Source organism: Palaemon carinicauda, chromosome 18, assembly GCF_036898095.1.
Source record: "Palaemon carinicauda isolate YSFRI2023 chromosome 18, ASM3689809v2, whole genome shotgun sequence".
In the NCBI taxonomy this organism is placed as follows: Eukaryota; Metazoa; Arthropoda; class Malacostraca; order Decapoda; family Palaemonidae; genus Palaemon; species Palaemon carinicauda.
The window spans coordinates 74,918,838-74,924,837 of NC_090742.1; the positions used below are offsets into that span (position 1 = coordinate 74,918,838).

General features: G+C 35.0%; 1 protein-coding gene across 1 annotated transcript in view; it reads right to left on the reverse strand.

The window, feature by feature from the left end:
* Positions 1-1,497, reverse strand: part of LOC137657115 (ribosome assembly protein METTL17, mitochondrial) — a 93,837-nt gene extending 92,340 nt beyond the window's left edge. The window contains exon 1 of the mRNA XM_068391476.1: positions 1,368-1,497. The gene's annotated coding sequence lies outside the window, so the exon portion shown is untranslated. The remainder of the gene's footprint in view (positions 1-1,367) is intronic.
* Positions 1,498-6,000: the final 4,503 nt, after the last annotated feature.

The window sequence follows — 6,000 nt, forward strand, 5'->3', positions numbered from 1 at the left end:
CTCTCTATCGTAACGATAGAGCGCAAGTTGAACGTTCTGAACGTCAACAACTGCAGAGACAAAACAAAACGTTAGTTCAACTTTGAAAACAGTACGAGACTATCAAAGAAATTCTTTCAAAAACATTAAAATAGCATAATATGTTAACAGGTAAAACCGAAATGACGGGCTCAATGTTAATTAACTTCGGTACCAAGAAAAGACCGCCTACTATTAGGAAAGGTCGAATATAAACAAATATAAAAATTAATTTTAATAAGTTTATAATAAAAGGAAGTTAACCGAAGAGGCCTATAAAAGGCGGAGAGATATAAAATAAATCTATAACTTTTGTTAAGCAAAATTAAGAAAGAGAGTCTATACTCTCTTAGACACCAACACTTCCGTCTAAGGGAAGGGTCGGCCATTTAAAGGTGAAAGAGAGTTCATACTCTCTTCGTCACCATAATTAATCAAATTAATTCCAAAAGCTAGCTAAGCTAATAATAAAACTTCCTGAATAGCGAAAGCTGAAATCTTAGAGCAATACTTCACCAAAAACCGTGAACAAGACTCCAAAATTATAAGCGTATCCATGAACGTCTTGCCGGAAGCACGACAGAGGAAAAATTGAGGTGGTGTCAACAAGAAGTACTGCAGTACCTGGCCACAGGTGGCGCTTGTGAGTACACCCCCCTCTTGTATAGCGATCGCTGGCGTATCCCTTCCGTAGAATTCTGTCGGGCAACGGAGTTGACAGCTACATGATTATCGGGTAAGATTAATATTGAAAAACCATGTTTCAGGAGTTGAGACCAAGTCATAGGGTAAACTAAGGATACATCAGTCTTGAGGGGGTTGCAGAGGATGCGTAGACCCACAGTATTTAAGTAGGTAAGGATACGGCTTTAAGGTTAGGTGGTGCTCCTGTGTTTGTTTCTCTTTTTGGGTTGTATGTATGATAGCAGCCACCTGTATGTTTGATTTCGGCTAGCTTAAAATACAGCAGTGTAAGGGGGGTGGCCCCCCGTTAGGTAAGTAGGTACGGACACGGGTTGTAGGTTAGGTTAGGAAGGGGGGGAAGTTTAGGTTAGTTGATGTCCATTTTTAATCCACACGGGAGAAACTCGCCGCAGATATACAAAGGCTTCGTATTTTCAAATGTGGCTTTACAGTCATAACTTCTGGAATTTTAAAATACAAGAATCTACAATTTAAAATATATGGATTTCCCTTTAATACAGTAAAATAATACCGAATATTGTGCTATAGTAATTATTTACCATTCACTTTAGTTACAGCATGTCTAGATGACAGGTCAATTTTGCCTTCAATGATTAGCCTGAAATTATCTTGGCATGAAATAAAATATATTTAAGATTACTCACAAACATTAGCAGTTGGCCATTACGTCAAAATAGTCAATTGTAGTCTGAAATAAGCAGTTGACAAGTGCGAACTGCGAAATAAAGGCCGTGATCTGTTACACGTTTTAGTAACTTTGGATACATACCTGTGTAACGGCTCATACATAAACACTTAATACCTGTACAGCTCAAACTAGGTATTCGGTAGTTTGGATTTAATTAATCCAGTCTTACCATACAGATTAGTTCATGACGACCTTTAATTATAGCAAGATAATCAACAACATAAATATTATCTATATTATTCCAGAGACTATTTCCAAGAAAAAGGAGATCCAAAATGGTTCTTTTTCAACAGCACTGTCGAACTTCATGTCCAATTATTGAATTGCCCTATTTAGTATAGATATTACCTTTCTAAATTATGAGAGAGAGAGAGAGAGAGAGAGAGAGAGAGAGAGAGAGAGAGAGAGAGAGAGAGAGAGAGAGAGAGTTCAATTACTCTTTTTCGTACTTAAGACATATTTCCGGTAAAAGCGTCGGTAACTTAGGTTACACGTCCACCAGTTGATAAATTTCCTAATTGTCGGCAATCCTGCCATCCCTTAGCCAAGTCACGAATTAGGTCTTTGGATACAAATGAAGGGTGAAATGCGGGGTGTGGAGGGTCCTTGACAATAAAATGTGAACGTTACGGAAAACTACTTGGGAAGAATATATATATATATATATATATATATATATATATATATATATATATATATATATATATATATATATATATATATATATATATATAGGTGCTACTATAGTGTGAGGTCTACCGCCATATGTAATTTATGTCGCCTTCCCAGGTGGAAGGTGAGGTCTACTGCACCTAACAATCGAACCTGTGAACTGCCCAAATCCATCCAAAACGTGACCTCCCCATATAAAAGGAAGCAAATGGAGCTCCTAAATCAGTTTTTCCCTCGGCCTAAAAGAGATATCATCGATTGAGGGTACTAAAAATGTTGCTGAAGGAGTTTTATAGAAGAGTCATTCCAATGATCTATTTGTGTCATTCTTAGAAGATGTACGAAGTGTGTATCGCTAGAATAAATGTATTGAAATATATGATAATCTGTTTGATGTACGAAGAGTGTATCGCTAGAATAAATGTATGGAAATATATGATAACATGTTCGATGTACGAAGAGTGTATCGCTAGAATAAATGTATGGAAATATATGATAACATGTTTATCTTTACCTTTATTCCTCTTTTCTAATGTAATTAGAAATCCAATTATCTATTTAAGTCATTTCTAAGATATGTTTAAATTAAGTGTATATTGCTTAAACAAATGTATGAAATGTGTTTTATCAATGAGGGACGAATAATTCAGCAGTAGACCTCACGCTATAGTACTAACGGGAGGTACAGTCACTCATATAAATTGATGGATGTCCGGGTGTTTGAGAGAGATTTCCATTTCACCCCTTTCTGGACGACAGGTGTCTGGGAGTGCGAGACCAGTCGAATATTGAACTACCTAACTCTGCTGTAGTAATTGTTAACTTTTACGAGTATGTTATTGATCTGGTTTTTTTTCCACGTAGATATATATTACAGAGGTTCTGTTCTTTCCTTCTCTTCTGCCCTGTTGTTTTTCTCTCGCCTTTCTACTTGTAGCCAGAGTGAATTAGATGGGATGGTGGATCAGTCCAGAAATAATTGGCAACAAGAAGTATTTCATGACAGTGGATGGAGAATTTTGTAGCATACCATAAAAAAACCTCCCTCTGGATCTTTTTTTTTTTTTCCAAAGACTCGTTAAAAAAAAAATGCTAAGATGTATGATTTTTCCCTTTTTCAAAATTGGATTAAATGGGCACTGCTAGTCTTCTGTTATAAAGCTTGACTCTCTGAAAAAAAGATTGTTCATTAAACTATTCCATTGGAAGCCTAATTTGATTTGCACAGGCTCACATTGTTAGCAGTTGTCTGTGTCATTTAGACCATTATGCCAAATGCTAGGATCTTTGAGGGTCATTCCACACTACTTACACCCACCCTAGAAATAATTTTTGATATCCTGAAATTTAATTATCTAACGCCACGATCGAAATCAATGGGACTTGAACCCGGTTGTGCCAAGCAGTACACAGAAATCAAATCCCATTGTTAGTAATATTGATAGTAATGGCAAAGGACTTTGCGGGCATGGTGAAATGATGTATTTTGGGGGATTAATTTAATAAACTAAACATGTCAGAGTCAAGCTCTTGGGAGGAATGTAATGTATAGGCTGAGGATTGGCCATAGCCGGCCAAAGCACAAATATCTTTTCGATTTTTTCTTCTTTTGAGCGATATTCATGCACAGTTTAAGAGTACTTCAAGTTTTGCTTATCATAATTTCTACTTCTTTGCTTGCTTTATCATTCAGTTGAATTTATAGCTATTATTATTATTATTATTATTATTATTATTATTATTATTATTATTATTATTATTATTATTATTATTATTATTATTATTATTATTATTATTGCAGTTGTTGTCAATTACTTATCTTTTCAAAGTATTTGGTATCAATTTTCACCAACAGATTTCAGTTATGTTTAATTAATGATAATTTTTACTTATCCTCTTTTCTTTTTTTTCAACTACTTTGGTAATCATTATTTGATGCTTCTACTGATAGTGGAGAAGATATCAGAAAATTTTCCGGAGAATCTTCCATTTCCGGAACCAGACACCAAAATTAGCACACAGACTCGTCGGGGATTGCTCTTTTTAATAAAAAGGATGCTATTGAATTTACAGAAATATTGCATTTCGCAATAAGATGGCAAAGACTTGCCTTATCTGAATGCTCTTGATGTCAAATCATACATTTTTTTTTTTTTACTGCGTAGAATCCGAATTTAGAAATATGTACTTACCCATTTCCTATATAAGCTATAAAAACTTTAACACAACAAGAGGAAGAGAAACTAGATAGAACAGTGTGCCCGAGTGTACCCTCAAGCAAGAGAATTCTAACCCAAGACAGTGGAAGACCATGGTACAGAGGCTATGACACTACCCAAGACTAGAGAACAATGGTTTGATTTTGGAATGTCCTTCTCCTAGAAGAGCTGCTTACCATAGCTAAAGAGTCTCTTCTACCCCTACCAAGAGGAAAGTAGCCAATGAACAATTACATTGCAGTATTTAACCCCTTGGATGAAGAAGAATTGTTTGGTAATCTCAGTGTTGTCATGTGTATGAAGTCAGGGGGGAATCTGTAAAGAATAGGCCAGACTATTCGGTGTCTGTGTGGGCAAAGGGAAAGTAAACCGTAACCAGAGAGAAGGATCCAATATAGTACTGTCTGGCCAGTCAAAGTACTCCATAACTCTCTAGCGGTAGTATCTCAACGGGCGGCTGGTGCCCTGGCCAACCTACTACCTACATATATATATATATATATATATATATATATATATATATATATATATATATATATATATAGTTTGCCTAAGTATATTATACATAGAAAATAATGGTGTCATTTGAAAAATGAAATTATTTATTACCTGGTTCTTTAATATCTTTAGACATTTTCGTCTTTTGAGATTTACTGAGGATTTAGTTAGACCCAACTTGTGAAGGTTTAAATGCTGTTTGCCCCTCCTTGCCTTATTGTTATATGGGACTTGAAGTTGACACTTCTGATTTTATAATTCTTATGAAGCCTATAGGCCTAGAATTAAAATGAAGAAGAGACTGTGGAGAAATTTCACAAATCGTAACTTTATGCCCAGATAGACACCTTTCATAAATGACAAGATTTGATGCAAATATTTATTGTTGCTACCAGACATATAGCCATACCCTATTATGTGTTAAAGACAAGACGACAGAGCCATATTATTATTATTATTATTGTTATTATTATTATTGTTGTTGTTGTTGTTGTTATTCGAGATATGTTGCTATTGTAGAATCTGCCCATTATAGGTGTGGGGGAATATGTCTGACCCGATTATAGCTTTCCCTTCGTAAATTAAAGTTGGATAATATAGGTAGATTTAATTGTATTTCTGGTACCGAAGATAACCCACCACTTCGCTTATTCACTTATTCATTTATCATTATTACTTCTCCCTTAATAAACTCCTCAAGAGATTAGACCTATATAGGCTAGGCAGCGTTGACTGTTATCTAAGCTTTGGCTTGAAATAATTTATTGCAAGTTTCGAACCACGACCCTAACTACCTTTTGCTTCATACACAAAACGACATAAGCAAAATCAAGTAATAACTTTGAATTGATAACCTAAATGCATAGCCTAGATGGTTATCATTATTAGACAACAGGACTAAGCTTAGATTATTTTCCCTCTTGAAGCCCTCTTTCCCACTCCGACTATCTACAGACACAGTTCCAGGAATAGTCTCACAGAATTAAGGTGTTCAGAGGGATTCGTGTTTCATTAATGTATTACTTTTTTTTTCTGAAATATTATTGTAGCACAATTGTTTTAACTATCTAATATTTTTTCAATAGTAAAATTTTTCATAACAGTTGAGCAACTTTGTGCATTCATACACATGTTTACAAAGTGAAATATAAGATTTATTACTAAGTGACAAGTTATGTTCAACGCTGTCCAATGCAATAA